Source organism: Myotis myotis, unplaced genomic scaffold (assembly GCF_014108235.1).
Source record: "Myotis myotis isolate mMyoMyo1 unplaced genomic scaffold, mMyoMyo1.p scaffold_m19_p_1, whole genome shotgun sequence".
NCBI classification, from domain to species: Eukaryota; Metazoa; Chordata; class Mammalia; order Chiroptera; family Vespertilionidae; genus Myotis; species Myotis myotis.
This window is the reverse complement of record NW_023416313.1, coordinates 160,032,574-160,049,951: the sequence shown is the minus strand read 5'-3', so window position 1 is coordinate 160,049,951 and position 17,378 is coordinate 160,032,574. Positions and strand designations below refer to the sequence as shown.

At 43.3% G+C, this 17,378-nt stretch overlaps 1 protein-coding gene and 1 pseudogene across 1 annotated transcript in view; both read right to left on the bottom strand.

The window, feature by feature from the left end:
* Window positions 1-8,406, bottom strand: part of MGA (MAX dimerization protein MGA) — a 136,951-nt gene extending 128,545 nt beyond the window's left edge. The window contains exon 1 of the mRNA XM_036298100.1: window positions 8,118-8,406. The gene's annotated coding sequence lies outside the window, so the exon portion shown is untranslated. The remainder of the gene's footprint in view (window positions 1-8,117) is intronic.
* Window positions 7,710-17,378, bottom strand: part of LOC118675280 — a 32,034-nt pseudogene continuing 22,365 nt past the window's right edge.

Here is a 17,378-nt window from a genome sequence, read left to right as displayed (position 1 = left end):
CAGAACTTGCAGGTCAAGTCAAAATGTTGAGATAAGATGGTACATAACAGAGACTATAATTATGGGCTTAAGAAATGCAAAGTCCTTAATTTATACCACAATACTTTTCACTTATTAATACATTTGCTTGCTAAGATTACATTCCTTGCTAATGTTATGTTTTAGTTCCTCAACTAAACTGTCAGGGATTCATGTGCAGGGAACCATGTCTTTTATTTCTTTTGTATGTCCCCCACAGCATCTCATATAATGCCCATATACGGTAGGTGCTCAATACATGCTTATGATGGAATGACAAAATAACTAACCCTACTTAGAACTCACAGACTGAAACTCTCACACCTACAATTCACACAATTAAACCTCCCTCTATGCAACAGTTTAATGGACATTCCTGGGGAGAGTACTGCTGATTCCACTGAACTTATTACACTAGGTTTCTTCTCCAGCAAAGAGCTCAAAGTACACATATAATGTTAAAATAGAATTTCTGACTACTGAGAAGGTGGGCGGGAAAGTGGGCAAGTGAAGAAAGAATATAATAGCTTGCCTCCAAAGAATAAGCATTATCCAGTCCTAGAGATTAGAACATTCCTAAAATGTCTCTGAACTAAAACTCCTAATTGATATCACTTCATTAAACTTTGCACTGGCACCCTGGCCGGTTTGGCTCAGTCGATAGAGGGTCAGCCTGTGGGCTGAAAGGTCCTGGGTTCAATTCCCAGTCAGGGCACATGGTCGGGTTGAGGGCTCGATCCCCAGGAGGGGGTCTGCAGGAGGCAGCAATCAATGATTCTCTCTCACCATTGATGTTTCTCTCTCTCTCCCTTCCTCTCTGAAATTAATAAAAAACTTTTTTTAAAAACAACTTTGTGCTGGCTAAATTTCATCACAATGAATATCATTAAAACCAAAAACTCACCATAAAAAAAGATCCTAAAAATTTCAGCTAATGATCCATATTGATTGTGTACTTTAAGATCTGGTTTTAATTATTTACTCTCTTTTACCAAAACAAAACTTCTAAACTTTTTCAAAGCGTTATGATTGAGTATCTACCACATGCCAAGTACTGGGGAAACAAATGAATAACAAAAAAAAAGTGAAAATATCAACTGATTCTATACTGCTATAAAGTACAAAACAATAGAGCTAGAAGAAGTACCATGCAGTGAGGAGCCAACTTCTATCTGTGGAAATCTAGGGAAATTACATAGCAAATTTAAGCTGGACATTGAAGACTCAGTAGGGGTTTGAGGCAAAGAGGAGAAAGGCACCCAACAGGAGTGGCTCAGTGGTTGAGCGTCACAGGAGGTCACAGTTCAATTCCAGTCAGGGCACATGTCCAGATTGCCTGCTCAATCCTCAGTGGTGTGTGCAGGAAGCAGCCAATCAATGATTCTCTCTCATCATTGATGTTTCTATCTCTCCCCTTCCTCTCTGAAATCAATAAAAATAGATTTTTTTTGTAAAGAGGGGGGAAAAGAGTATTATAGGTAAACAGAGGGCTACTGGATAAAGCACATTGGGCATGGCAGGATTGTTAAAGAGGAGAGAGGAAAAAAGGAAAAAGGTAGGGTAGAGTCAGACCGTGATGGGTTTGGTATGCTAAGCTATGAAATTTGTAGTTTATGCCCCGAGGTAATGGAGAGTAAGTGGTAATCTTCAAGCAATACAGTGACAAAAACCTGAAGAATCAGTTCACATAATAGGAAGAACCTAGGTCAGTGATGGCGAACCTTTTGAGCTCGGCATGTCAGTATTTTGAAAAACCCTAACTTAACTCTGGTGCCGTGTCACATATAGAAATGTTTTGATATTTGCAACCATAGTAAAACAAAGATTTATATTTTTGATAGTTATTTTATATATTTAAATGCCATTTAACAAAGAAAAATCAACCAAAAAAATGAGTTTGCGTGTCACCTCTGACACGCGTGTCATAGGTTCGCCATCACTGGCCTAACCACGTGTACCTCAGCCGGCCTGCACCCTCTCCAATCTGGGATCCCTCTCACAATCCAGGACTGCTGGCTCCTAACTGCTCACCTGCCAGCCTGATAGCCCCCTAACCACTCCCCTGCCGGCCTGACTGACACCCAAGTGCTCCCCTGCCGGCCTGATCATCACCAACTGCCCTCCCCTGCCAGCCTGATCACTCCCAACTGCACTCCCCTGCAGGCCCAGACCCCCCAACTGCCCTCCCCAGCCGACCTGGTCACCCCCAACTGCTCTCCCCTGTAGGCGCAGTTGCCCCCAACTGCCCTCCCCTGCCAGCCTGATCACCCACAATTGCCTACCCTTGCCGGCCATTTTGTGGCAGCCATCTTGTGATGACATGAGGGCGTCACACAAGGGTGCGAGGACCACCTAGGCCAGTGGTCGGCAAACTCATTAGTCAACAGAGCCAAATATCAACAGTACAACGATTAAAATTTCTTTTGAGAGCCAAAGTTTTTAAACTTAAACTATATAGGTAGGTACATTGTTATTAACTTAATTAGGGTATTCCTAAGGCTTAGGAAGATCCACACTCAAGGGGCCAAAAAGCCACATGTGGCTTGCGAGCCGCAGTTTGCCGACCACCGACCTAGTCTTTTATTAGTATAGATTACACCATATTGACTGTGCTGATGCAGAAACAAAAGAAATCTACATGTAACCTATTCCTCTGTCCTTGCTTTCAACTGCATCTCAAGACCATCTATATACTGATGACATCCCAAATGTATATGCACAGCCATGACTCTGACTCTGGGCTCCAAACTTGAACAGTCAACTCCCTACACAATGGCTATTTCTGAATATCTAGTGAGCATCTCAAACTCAACATATCGGACTAAACTCTTTATTTTAAACCCCAGACTAGCTCCTTCCAATTTTCCATCTCTGTTTACATGGCACCAGTTTCCCTAGTTAAAAATGTTGAAATCATCTTTGATTCCTCTTTCTCTTACCTTCCCGCAACTAATCTATCTGCACATTCTACCTTCAAAATGTACTCTGAATCTGACCCCCTCCATCTTTGCTCCCCTGTCTAAGCCACCATATTTCATATCATTCCAACAACTTCCTAAATGGTCTCCTGCAGCCCTCTTGCTTATAAAGCAGTCAATGATCTTTTAAAACATCAGTTAGATTGTATCATTTTTTTTTCTTAGTTTTCTGTTAATCCTCACCGGAGGTTATTTTTTGCATTGTTAGAGAGAGTGGAAGGGAGGAGGAAGGGAGGCTGGAGAAGAGGGGGGAGAAGTAGGGGAGAGAAAAAGAGAGAGAAGCATCCATATGAGAGAAACACATCGACTGGTTGCCTCCCAAACTCGCCCAGACAGGAGCCAGGATTGAACCTGCGACCCTTTGATGCAAGGGCAACAGTAACCACTGAGAAACACTGGCCAGTGCTTTATTATTTTTCTTCATAAAACTGTTCAATCACACTTAAAAAACAAGTGCCTTTCTGGTCTGCAAGGCTCTACACCATCTGAGACCCACCAACTTCCCAATATCATGTCCCCACCACCCCCACCAATTAATACCCCAACAATTTCCACACTCTAGCACACTAGCCTTCTTGCACTTCCTTGAAAATCCCAAACTAATTTTCACCCCTGAATTTTTGCATTAGAATTCCCACTGCTTGAAGTGGTCCACATATTAGTGTGGCTCCCTCCTTACCACTCGGATCTCTTTATCCTCAAATGTTACCTTTGAGAAGCCTTACCTAACAACCTATCTAAAAGAACCACCAAACCCACCACCACCACTTGTGCTATTTTCTTCACAGCACTTTGACAATATCTGAAATCATATTTATTAGCTTATTGTCTATTCATTAGAATATAAATTCCAAAAGAGTAGAGACTATCTTATTCACTGCTCAATCCCTAGATCTGGTGTAATACCTGGCATACAGTAGGGCTCATTAATTACTAGATTTTTGAATGAACTAATTAACCTAATTAGTCTATCTTATTTATATTCTCATTCTGTTATGCATAATTGAATAATTCCTTCCACACCTTTGAATTTAGATCTAATTCATGATTACCAGGCTGTTCTTCCTAGAACAGAGTTCTAAAACACTTTAAAGACTATTAAAACAGCCCAGCTGGTGTGGCTCAGTGGTTGAGCATTGACCTAGGAACCAGGAAGTCACGGTTCAATTCCTGGTCAGGGCACATGCCCAGGTTGCTGGCTTGATCCCCGGTGTGGGGCACGCAGGAGGCAAAGATTCTCTTTTTTTTTTTCTCTCTCTCTCTTCCTCTCTGATATCAATAAAAATATCAATATATTTTTTAAAAGACTATTAAAATAAGCTATACGACACTAATGCCTTTAATTCCTTTCTATAATTAGCCCTTCCAGCAACTTGGTCAGTTGTTTTTCTTTGACTATAACTTCCATTATCCTTTATGTTATCAGGCTTATCAATATACTGCTTATTATAAAAGCTATTGATAAAGGATGGACAGACATACCCAGAATATTACAATACTTTTTATATTTTAAGTTAACACCAATTATTAAAAACTAGAAACTATAGAAAAGCAAACATTTAAAAATCAAATTGAGGCAGATGATCAAGGTCAAAATCAAGAGTGACATGTTGATAGTAGGTACTCTAACCCCAGTCTAATCATGAGAAAAACATCAAATCCCAACTGAGGGACACTCTACAAAATACCTGGCCAGTATTCCTCAAAACTATCAAAATCAAGGAAAATCTAAGAAACTATCATAGCTAAGAGGATCTCAAGGGGACAGGATTACTAAAAGTTGACACATATACATGCTAACATAACATTATTAATAGGGAAAACTGGGTGTTGGGTATATGGAAACTATAACATTTTTGCAATTTTTCTATAAATCTGAACTGTTCTAAAAAATAAAGTTTATTTTCTTTATTTAAATTCATCCAAAAATTAAAAATTAATTCATCCAAAAATCCTTCCACTCAAAATCACTGGTAGTTCACATTTGATGTATACCATTCTACACTTCACTATTGGGGTTTTTTTTATATGTTTGTATAGATTTTTAGAGAGGAAGGGAGGGGGATAGATAGAAACATCAATGAGAAAGAAACACCATCTATCGGCTGCCTTCTGCACACCCCCTAATCTATCTTATTTATAAAGGGGATCAAGCCCACCTCTACTAGGGACCCAGCCTGTCCCTACTGGGAATAGAACCCGCAACCCGGGCATGTGCCCTTGACCAGAATCGAACCCAGGACCCTTCAGTCCGCAGGCCAACGCTTATCCACTGAGCCAAACCAGCTAGGGCTCTAGCATAGTACTTTACCTACATATGTCTTTTTTTTTTTAGCAAAGGTGGAAATTTACTGAAGAACAAGTACAGATACCCACGTGGGGAAGGGGAAAGAATCTCACAGCACAGACTCCCACATGGGGAGGGGGAAAGAGTCCCCTATATATGTCTTAATTCATTTAGTTCTCATACCAAACTTGTGAGGTAAGTACTATTTTCTCTATTTACCAATGAGGGAAATAGCAACAGAGAGATTAAGTCATTTGCATAAGGTCATATGGCTGATAATTTTACAGAATTCCAACCAGCATTCCTTTTGAAAACTTGACAAAATGAATCTAAAGTTCATTTGGAGGAACAAAACTGTGAAGTAGGAAAATTTTTGGAAAAGAAGTGAGGGAGGGAGTTACACTAGTGAATATACAAATAAAGCTGTGATTAAGTAGTAACTCTGGAGGAGACAGAGCAGTGGAACAGATAATAAATTTAGAAATATAAAGACTACTTAAAAAAATATTTTTATTTGAGAGATAAGGGGTAGGAAAGGGAGGGAGGGGAGAAAGAGATACATTGCTGATTGATTGCCTCCCTGAGGCACCCAATCAAACTCGTGACCCTCTGGTATCCAGGACGAAGCTCAACCAACTGAACCACACTGGCCAGGGCTATATAAGGCTATTTACTACTAGAAAAGTGGTGTTTCATAGTAGTTGAGAAATAATTTCAAAATTATATTGGAACAATTTTTTTTCACGTAACAAGTTTTCTTTATTTCTACTAACTTGTAAGAGAAATTTAACATTTTCTTTCTTTTTCATTTACTCCATTTATTTTTATTTTTTATTTTTTTTAATTCTTTTTTTTAAATATATTTTATTGGTTTTTTTACAGAGAGGAAGGGAGAAGGATAGAGAGTTAGAAACATCGATGAGAGAGAAACATCCATCAGCTGCCTCCTGCACACCCCCCACTGGGGATGTGCCCGCAACCAAGGCACATGCCCTTGACCGGAATCGAGCCTGGGACCCTTCAGTCCGCAGGCTGATGCTCTATCCACTGAGCCAAACCGGTTAGAGCTATTTTTATTTTTATAGGTCAGCTAACCATTTGAAAAAATACAGGGACTGTACCTTAAAATGTAAATAAAACAAAATCCAGGTGAATTAATATTTAAATATGAAATGTGAAGTCAGAAATTTACTACTTTAAAAAATGGGTCACCGTAACTGGTTTGGCTCAGTGGACAGAGCATTGGCCTGCAGACTGAAGGGTCCCAGGTTCGATTCCGGTCAAGGGCATGTACCTTGGTTGTGGGCACATCCCCAGTAGGAGGTGTGCAGGAGGGAGGTGATCGATGTTTCTAACTCTATATCCCTCTCCCTTCCTCTCTGTAAAAAAAAAGGGTTGTTTTCCAATCTTGACTGTAAAGGCAGCTGATCAATGATTCTCTCTCATCATTGATGTTTCCATCTCCCTCTCCCTTCCTCTCTGAAATCAATAAAAAAATATTTTAAGTGAAAACTAAAAAAATAAAAATTAAAAAGTGAAAACTATTATGATTATTCAATAAATGTTTTCCAGATTTGTGCTCCCAAAAAATTCAAAACCTCTTTAAGATACATCAAAGGGTAGCATAAAACCTAAGGAGGGATATGAAAAATGCATAATGTATTCATTTTACTCAAGGCCTTGACCTTTGGTAAAATGAAGAACTGGAGCTAGGGGTAGTGAACGGCCATTAGCAAGTCCCTTCTAAGTCCTTGTGTTTCCCCATCTCCACAGTTATTAACAACATTAATCTTGATTCCTTTCCAGGAAACACAGAGGAACTAGATGTCTAAAAGAATCGTTTTTAAAGAAGAAAGTGGGCAGTTAGAGTATAAATGCTAGTGATAGTATGGACAGACATGCTGGAATATAATAACCAATTACCTCCACCAAGTTTCCTACATCACTGTAATGTTGGGGGAGGGGGCTGTTGTGGGTTTCTTCTTGTGGGGAGATGGCATTGGCTCATAATTATGAATAGTCTGCTCACTGTTAATTCCTTCGTCATCTGCATGACATTGGAATTAGGCGGAGGTCATATACCATACGAAGGACCTTTACAAAATAATCTATGCAGAGCTAAAATATAAATGAGAAAACGGAGACCACGAGTGGCAACATGACTAGCCAATTACCACGGCAGCCAAGGTTTAGCCTCCCGGTCTCTAATCCCCGGACCGCGCTTATTCCACCACACGGCGCAGGGTCTCCGCCAGGCTTGACACGCTTCGAGGGGGAGGAGTAAAAGCACACAGTCCCGCCGCGGCGGAGGCGCCGAGAAACCACAGGGCGCCGCAGTCGACGGCACGTGACGGGTTCCGCCTCTTCCCTCTCCCCGCGCCCCGCCACCCCCTTCCCCGCGCCAGCAGCACGCGCTGCCAACCTCGTCATGTGACCTTCACGCGGCCCCAGCGCTCCCCCTGCTCGGCGATTCTTTCCAGCAGCCATTTTGCCGAGAACTTGTCGTCCGTGCTCACAGGGGTGTTGGCCGCCGCGAAAGCCCGCGGCCAGATTTCACAGACCGCACACGCGCTTCGAAAGAGAGCTCGGGCCGTCAGGGCTGAGCCGAACCTCACTGAGCACGTCGCACCCCGGGGCGCCGGGGAAAGCCGTGGGTGCGCCTCGGCCGGAGATTGGCTGTCGCGTCCACGTGACGCCATTGCCCCCCAACCCTCTCCTTTCCCTTTACCCCACAAAAAAACCCCGAACAGACGCTTAACACCTCGCGCCAAGTCCACGCCACTGGGCGCGTGGGGAAAGACAGCGCGCGTGGCAACCAGGGCGCCTGCGCATACCTGCCGGGGCCGACCGCCGCGGGCCCACGCGCCGCTCCGCTCACGGGTCCGGGAATCCTCGCGCTGCCGGACCCCCGACTCGTCATTGGCTGCCAGCTTTGATCACGTGCTCCGCTCAGGCCGGCCCCTAACCGCTAATCACCTGGCACGGAGCTCGAAGAGGCGCCGAAAGTCGTTCGCACGCGGAAAGGGAGGCCAGTGAGAGGACCTCCGTTTCTGCCGCTACGGGGTTGTATCCGTTAAGTGCAAACCGGAAAGCAGGGTCTCAAAACGAAGGAAGCTCACACCTACCGGGTTAACTTCGCGTGCCCCTCCAGGAGCCGAGAACCATCGCCCTTGGGCGCTCCCCGGTGCACGCCGGGATACGTCTGGCGCCCCTCGGTGTGCTGCAGAGCATGCCGGGAAAGGCACCTCTCCCGATTTCCTGGCTCTCACCTCGCGGGCATTCCTTCCAAGTATCCTTGAAAGCCGGTCCTTGGGCTCGGAATTAGGCGGTGTGAGCAGTTGTGGGAGTGGTACTGGATATAATGGGCACTTCCAGTCCCCCTCCCCCCACTTGTTTGATCGGTGTGGTCTTGGGAAACGCTTAACGGCTTTCTTCAAGGAGCATGCATTTAGTTAGTGCCTGCTGAGTGCCTTTGTGACTATTGCAAAAACAAAAACAAAAAAACAGCTAGGGGTCCTGCCAGGTGTGGCTCACTTGGAGAGTCGTCCCCTTACGCGGAAGGGTCGCGGATTGGATTCCCAGCCGGGACGTACGCCGAAGTTGCGGGTTCGAACCCCGGCTACGGATGTTTCTCTCCCCCTCTCCCTTCCTCTCTTTATCAAATCAATAAATACGTGTCCTGGGGTGAGGATTAAAATTTTTTTTATTATTGATTCAGAGAGGAAGGGAAAGGGAGAGAGAGAAACATCAACGATGAAAGACAATCATTGACCAGCTGCCTCCTGCACGTCCCCCACTGGGTATCAAGCCCACCACCCGGGCATGTGCCCTTAACCGGAGTCGAACCTGGGACCCTTCAGTCCGCAGGCTGACGCTCTGTCCATGGAGCCAAACTGGCTAGAGCTGGGGTGCGGATTAAAAAAGAAAAGGAAAAAAAAACACACAGCAAGGGTAGCCTACAAGTAAACTACCAGCCTTTCACGGTCAGTGGAAAACAATGCTAATTTACCTACAACGTCAAACCCCTCCTGGGAGAGGAAATAATACCTATAATTTCTCTTGGGGCAGAAGACCAGACCTTTCTTGGAAAAAGCATTTGCGATCTTGTTCCTCCTAGTTGTCATCAGTTTGGCTTAAATCAGTGGTTCTCAACCTTCCTAATGCCGCAACCCTTTAATACAGTTCCTCATGTTGTGGTGACCCCCAACCATAAAATTATTTTCGTTGCTACTTCATAACTGTAATTTTGCTACTGTTATGAATCGTCATGTAAATATCTGATATGCAGGATGTATTTTCATTGTTACAAATTGAACATAATTAAAGCATAGTGATTAATCACAAAAACAATATGTAATTATATATGTGTTTTCCGATGGTCTTAGGCGACCCCTGTGAAAGGGTTGTTCAACCCCCAAAGGGGTGTCGACCCACAGGTTGAGAACCGCTGGCTTAAATACTCTTCCTAATTCTCTAAAACACAACAAACTTACTCTTCTTGTTGGGGAAAATGAGGGGGGAAATGGGGAGGAGCAGGAGACATTTTAAAACGACTACAGATGTAGCCCTATTACATTTTCTGGCTCAAGCTAATATTAGCTATGGTATATTGGAACCAAGAAAAACACCATCTACTGTCACTAAGAAAAGATGGTCTTACATCAAAACGAGTTAAGTTTGTAACCTATTCACAAGCCGACCTTCCCGTCAAAACTTAATATTCTACTCCCATGAAGGCCCCAATTAAAATAATGTATACCTCTTCTGCTTTGAACTCCATTCCTCAGCTTTGCTGATTTCAGAACTTTGTTTTTTCAGTTCATAAAGGAATGATTAAGCTTGGGGATTCATAAGAGCAATGATTTATAAACAAAAAATTAAATACATTAGTTTATAACATGGTTACCAAACTGAAACATATAATTTTGGGCCCCCTTTTCTGGTTTCAAGGTACTTGATAAGCCTAATTATCAGAAAATTACTTACTGACTAGAAAATCAAAACAAAGGGAATTAGGCTTCCGGGTTTTATCGAAAGAATATGAAAACACTAATTTGAAAAGCTATATGCACCCATTATGTTCATTGCAAAAATATTTACAATAGCCCAGATATGGAAGAAACCCAAGTGTCCATCAAGGGATGACTGGATAAAGAAGATGTATATGTAGTCCTGGCCAGTGGTTAGAACATCTCCAGGGGACTGAAGGGTCCTGGGTCCGATTCCGGTCAAGAGCACATGCCCAGGTTGCGGGCTCAATCCCCAATTGGGGGTATGCAGGAGGCAGCTGATCAATGATTCTTTCTCATCATTGATGTTTCTATCTCTCCCTCTCCTTTCCTCTCTTAAATCAATAAAAAATATATTTAAAAATAAATAAATAAATAAATAATCAATAAGTAAATAAAAATTTAAGAAAAAAAAGATGAAATATTGCCATTTACCACAACATGGATGGACCTTGAGGATATTATGCTAAGTGAATAAGTCAGATGAAAAAAGACAAAAAACATATGACTTCATTTATATGTGGAATATAAAACAAAAAAGAAACAAATGAACAAACAAAACTCATAGATACAGGCAACAGATTGATAGTTAACAGAGCAGGAGGGGAAAGGGGGGTATAGCAAGGGCAAAGTGTATAAAAGGGGGTCAAATGTATGGTAGCAAATGAAATCTAGTTTAGATGTATACATACTATACAGATATTGAATTATAATGTACACTTTAAAATTCTATAATGTTACTAACCAATGTTACCTCAATTAAAATATAGTAAATAAAAATTATACAAAAATAAAAGAAAGGGAATTAGATGATCACGTAATAAAACTATATCTATGTTCAACTTAAAATTTATGAAACACTTCAATATACTTTATTGTTTGAAATCCTAACAGCCTGGCCTGCATGGCTCGGTGGTTGAGCATCCTCCTATGAACCAAGGGATAGATTCCCCTTTAAGGCACATGCCTGGGTTCCGGGCTCCATTCCCAGTAGGGGGCGTGTAGGAGGCAGCCGATCAGTGATTCTCTCATTGATTGCCTCTCAATAAAAAAATATATAATTTTTTAATCCTAACAACAGCCCCGAGAGAAAAGTACTGTACTAATATTACCATCTTGTGAGACCATCTTGAATGGGAAGCTGGAAAATGTGTTTTAACATATTCTCCAGGCAACTGATGCACAACTAGGTTTGGGTTCTATTCACTACAGTGGAAAGAGCCCAGGCCTTGAAGTCAGACCCATCTGGGTGAACTTGCAGTTCTCTCATTTTGAATGGGTTTTGAACTTTTTGAGGCTCAGTTCCTTGAACTATAAATTAGGGCCAATAATAGTTTTTGGATTATCATGGTGATTCTGAGATTAAAAAAAATTTGGAATACCTGTAACAGTCCCTGGCGAATAGGAGGCACTCTATAAATATGAATACTACTTAGTGGCAAAGATTGTATTCTACCCAGCATCCTGTTCTCTATCCAATATAGCAGATTCTTGAATCCTTTTTCTCTGCTATTCTCTTTCTCCCCTAGACAGTGCTAGAGGTACACTAACAGATTCTTAGCCTGCAGATCTCTTTTAGACTCCTTGGTGACTGTTGCCAATCTGTTGGTACAAATTGTTACATTATCTCCTGCCTTCATTTCAAGTTTTTTTTCCTGTTAACATTAAAATGCTGAACTGTAGACATTATTGAAGTAAAATAGCGATGATACAGAGATGCTTAGAGGGTGGCGGGGGCACTTCAGGGAGGTTAAAACAGTATATATCTATATGCCTCAGAATAAAGATACCCTTGCCCTAACCAGTTTGGTTCAGTGGATAGAGCGTCGGCCTGCAGACTGAAGGGTCCCAGGTTCGATTCCGGTCAAGGGCATGTACCTTGGTTGCAGGCACATCCCCAGTAGGGGGTGTGCAGGAGGCAGCTAATCCATGTTTCTCTCTCATCGATGTTTCTAACTCTCTATCCCTCTCCCTTCCTCTCTGTAAAAAAAAAAATCAATAAAATAGATATTTTTTTTAAAAAGAATAAAGAAACCCTCAAAACTCACTCTTCCTTTCACTTAAATAACAGTGTTTTACATGCTCCCTTTCCAGTCTCCTTCCAGTGGTTCCTTTTCCTCCTTGCTTCATCATTAACTCCTAACAAAGGGAAGGTGCCGGGAGCCGGTCCATCCTTGCTGTTTCAAGGGACCTGGCATATATGGCATACTGTTCTTAATATGTTTGCTCACCTTCTTGGCACTATGTGTTTTAACCAAGGTCACCTCTCTGAGAAAGGTTGTTTCCCCAGGTAGGGATTTTCCCCTGAAGTTAGGGAGGGAATAAAACCCCTTAACTAAGTGCCAGGCGGGTAATTAATCACTTTAACTACAAACAATCATGCTTAAGCTACATAATCTTTACTCCCTGGAATGGAGATAAGAAACGCCCTAACCTTTGGAATAGAGATTGATAGGATTGGAATCATCTGGTATAAATACAGATGTAACAAGACCACAGGACACACAGAACCTAGACACAGAACCTACACAGAACCTAGAGACAGAAGAACTTCGCTGGAGAGAACATGGCAAAAGATCCTGGACAGAAACTGGCCACAGAACCTGGGGACAGAACCTAGCGAGAGAACCTGGCTAAAGAACCTAGAGACAGAACCTGGCTACAGAACCTGGATAGAACATGGCAAGAGAACCTGACTAGAACCTGGTAACTGAACCTGGCTGGAGAACCTGGAGAACCTAGCAAGAGAACATGGACACAGAACCTGGCTGGAGATCATAACCAGAACTTCGCTGGAGATCCTGGCTAGAGATCCTGGCTAGGCTGCTGATCAACTGAACGCTGTCTCCGTGTCATTCCTTCTTCGCCAGCTACGTCCACACCTTTGGGGACCCCTGGACCTGCTGGGGTTGGACCCCAGCAGGAAGGTTTAGCTAAATGAGTTTTCCATACACATCTGAAATTCAGTATTTCCAAAGTCAAATTAATTATCTCTTCCTTCACCGCCCCCCACCAGCTACTACTGTATTCCCTTAAACAGTAATACCATCATTCCAATAAGTTTTTCAGCCTAAGAAACCTCTATTGTCCTTAATTGCTCCTTCTCATCTATTTTCCACATTCAATTGGTTACAAAGTTCTGTTGCTTCTAATACTTAAATATCTTTTCAATCCACCCCTACTTTCCATTTCTTCTACCATTGCATTAGTCAACCTTTATCTCTATGAAGCCCTACAAATATAAGTTTTTCATTATAATGACAATAGCATGTTAAAGTTGATTTCAGAATATAAAATTTGTCATCTATATTCTTCTTACAATATACTATACAAGATTTGTAATGTCCTACACTGTGAATGTTCTTGGTAAGGATAAGTGAAATAATTCGTTTAATATAAGTAAATATATCTAAATACACGTTGTAGGAAGTTATAAAGTCTGGGAGTTTTAGACATATTTTACTGAATGTTGAAGAGTATTAGTAATGAACTTGGAAGTGGTTATAGACATTTATGCTGGTCTCAAATATTGCTGGTTCTCCCAGTTTTCAGGAACATTATATAACTGCTCTTCCTCACTCCCTTAAAATTAGGGGTGACCCATATGACTTGCTTTGGCAATGAAATGTGACTGAAAGTGACATGTATCACTTCTGGGAAGAAATTTTAATGCCAGTGCACAATTCAACCATTTTCTCTTTCCTTCTGCTACAGCTACAAGCAATGGCTCGGTGGTTACTCCATCAGCCCTTGTCCTATAATATAGATGAGACAGAGCAGACACTCCAAGCCAACTAGCACTGAATATATGTCATAAGCAAGAAATAACTTGCCGAAACCGGTTTGGCTCAGCGGATAGAGCGTCGGCCTGCGGACTGAAAGGTCCCAGGTTCGATTCCGGTCAAGGGCATGTACCTGGGTTGCGGGCACATCCCCAGTAGGAGATGTGCAGGAGGCAGCTAATCGATGTTTCTCTCTCATCGATGTTTCTAACTCTCTATCTCTCTCCCTTCCTCTCTGTAAAAAATCAATAAAATATATATTTTTTTAAAAAAAGAAATAACTTAGGTTGTTTTAAGACCCTGAAATTGCTATGGTCAGTTATCACACATAACCTAGCACACAAGTGGCCAATAAGCACTGAATGACACCGAAATGGAGGAAGTTGCTAGAGGTGACCAAAACCCGTTCTATTAAGGAAGACCTTCATGCTACTGTCACACAAATTTAGAAACATAGGAGACTCTAGCAGCATGAGGGGCAACTACCTGAGGATGGTGCAAAAGAACATTCATTGGAATTCTGAAAAAAGAATATTCAATGGAACCTTGCTTTTCATCTTCCTCAACTATGTAATCCATTCTTCACAGATCAGCCAAAGTGACATTTTTAAAATATTAGTGAGAATTTACAACTCCTCTGCTTGAAACTGGCCAATGTTTCCTACACTTAAGATAAAATCCACACTCTTTACCTTGGCCTGTGAACCCTACTCATCTGGCCCTTTTGTGGTTTATGTATCCTTGATCACAATTTTCATCCCCTCTTTCACACTGATTGTGCCCTCAGCCTGGGATGGATCCTTCTCAGTGATTCTCATCAGCTCAAAAATCAGTTTCTAAGAAAAAGATCTCAGCTGAGACTCCCTCCATCTACCAATCATCTATATTTTATCACCCTGTTTTCTTTTCTTTTTTTATGTTTTTATTGATTTTTAGAGAGAGAGGAAGGAAGAGAAATAGAGAGATAGAAACATTGATAAGAGAAGAACACCATTGATTAGACGCCTCCTGCATGGCTCCTGTTGGGAATCAAGCCCACATCCTGGGCATGTGCCCTGACCCGGAATTGAACTGGCGACCTCTTGGTTTTTAGTTGACGCTCAACCACTGAGCCACACTGGCCAGGCTGTTTTAATTTTTTTTATAACACTTCTCACTATCTCAAAATACCTTATTTGTTTGTTTTATTGTTTCCCTTCTGCCTCTACCCAAGTGAATGTAAACTTCACAAGAGTAGAGGCCTCCTATGTATTCTCAACATCTTGAACAGTATTTGGCACATAAAAAACAGTCAACAAAAAAAATATTTACAGCCTGACTGGCATGGCTTAGTGATTGAGTGTTGACCTATGAACCAGGAGGTCATGGTTTAATTCCAAGTCAGGGCACATGACCAGGTTGCAGGCTGGATTCCCAGTGGGGAGCATGCAGGAGGCAGCTAATCAATGATTCTCTCTCATCATTGATGTTTCTATCTCTTTCTCTCTCTCCCTTCCTCTCTGAAATCAATAAAAATATATTTTAAAAAATATTTGCAAACCATATGTCTGATGAGGTTTTACTATCCAGAATATATAAGAAACTCCTACTACTCAACAACAATAAAACTCAATTTAAAAAATGAACAAAGGATTTGAATAGACATTTATCCAGAGAAGATATACAAGTGGCCAATAAGCACATGAAAAGATGCTCAACATCACTAATCATTAGGGAAATGCACATCAAAACTACAATGAGACACCACCTCACACCTTTTAGGATGGCAACTAATTTTTAAAAAAATGTTTATTGATTTGAGAAAGAGAGAGGGAGGGAGGGAGGGAAGAGAAACATTGATTTGTTGTTCCACTTTTTTATGCATTTATTGGTTGATTCATATATGTGCCTTGACCAGAATCAAACCCACAATCTTGGCGTATCTGGACAATGCTCTAACCAAATGAGATACCAGGCCAGGGCCTTGGCTACTAATTTTAAAAAACACAGAAAATAATAAGTGTTGGCAAGGATGTGGAGAAACTGGACTTGGCTACCTCCGATGATTACTAGTATTGTGTGTGTGTTTCTGTGTGTGTGTGTGTTTCTGTGTGTGTGTTTCTGTGTGTGTGTTTCTGTGTGTGTGTGTGTGTGTGTGAGAGAGAGAGAGAGAGAGAGAGAGAGAGAGAGAGAGAGAGAGAGAAAAGGGAAAAATATGATGGATTCCAGGATTAATGAAATGTTACAATGAAAATCAATATTTATTTATTTATTTATTTATTTTGGATTTCTAGCTCTTTTGAAAAATGAAAAGATCTGACAACACTGGGCACATTCCCACGGTAGTCCCCACCACCGGAGAGTCTCCTGACACCGAGGCAGCCCAGCGGAGCCACCCCTCAGGTACCCCAGCCGGGTCCCTGCATCCTGGCCCCTGATAGGCCCTGGAGTCGGTGACCCAGCCCCAGGGCAACAGGCACATGAGGAGGGACTGCCAGGGCTGCACAGGGCGGGAGCCGCCTCTCCCTCCAGAGGGCAGGCAGTGAGGGCCGATGCCCGACACGCCTCCAGGGCCACCAGCGAGGCCAGGCACACGGAGGCAGGGAGGAAGGCAGACCTGGCCAAGGGCACAGCGCCCGAGGCTGCAGGGCACGGCAATGGGGTGGTCTCCATTCTTGTTGGAGTGAATACAGTGCCATCTTCCCCCGGAGGCGCGCTGAGGGAAGGGGCCTGGGCGTCCCAGAACTAGCTGATGGCCGCGGTGCTTCCACCGAGAGCTGCGGCACAGTCCTGGGGAACGGGCTGGTCCCATCGCCCCTCCCAGCGGGGCGTGGCCGTCAGTCCCTCGGGGGGAATCAGTCCGGGGAGAACAAGCAACAGGAGTGTGAGGAGACAGCCTGATGGCCACACGCAGGAAGGGGCCCCCCACTCCGGGGGGCGGGTGAGCCCGGTGGGGCCTCAGACTGCCGTGTGCGAGAGAACGGGACTCGCACCCACACGAAGCAGGCCCCTCGGTCGGTCAGGGAGCTGCCACTGAGCTGTCCTGTGCGGTTCCTACAGAGCAGGCAACGAGGAAGCACCCCCCAGAACTGAGAGGCAGAGGGGGGCTCCGTCCACCGGCCCCTCATGGCTGAGGACAGAGGACACGGTCCCTGAGCAGCAGGGAGAGCTCCCGAGCGGGGAGAAGCCGCCTCGGCCACCTGCCCGGCGAGGAAGACACCCCCCCAACCCCCCAACCCCGGGCCGGGAGGAGGCAGCCGGCGCAGCCCAGCCCTGCTGTCTGCCCGCCGAGGGGCAGGACCCGGGAGGCAGGAGGCGGTGCGCA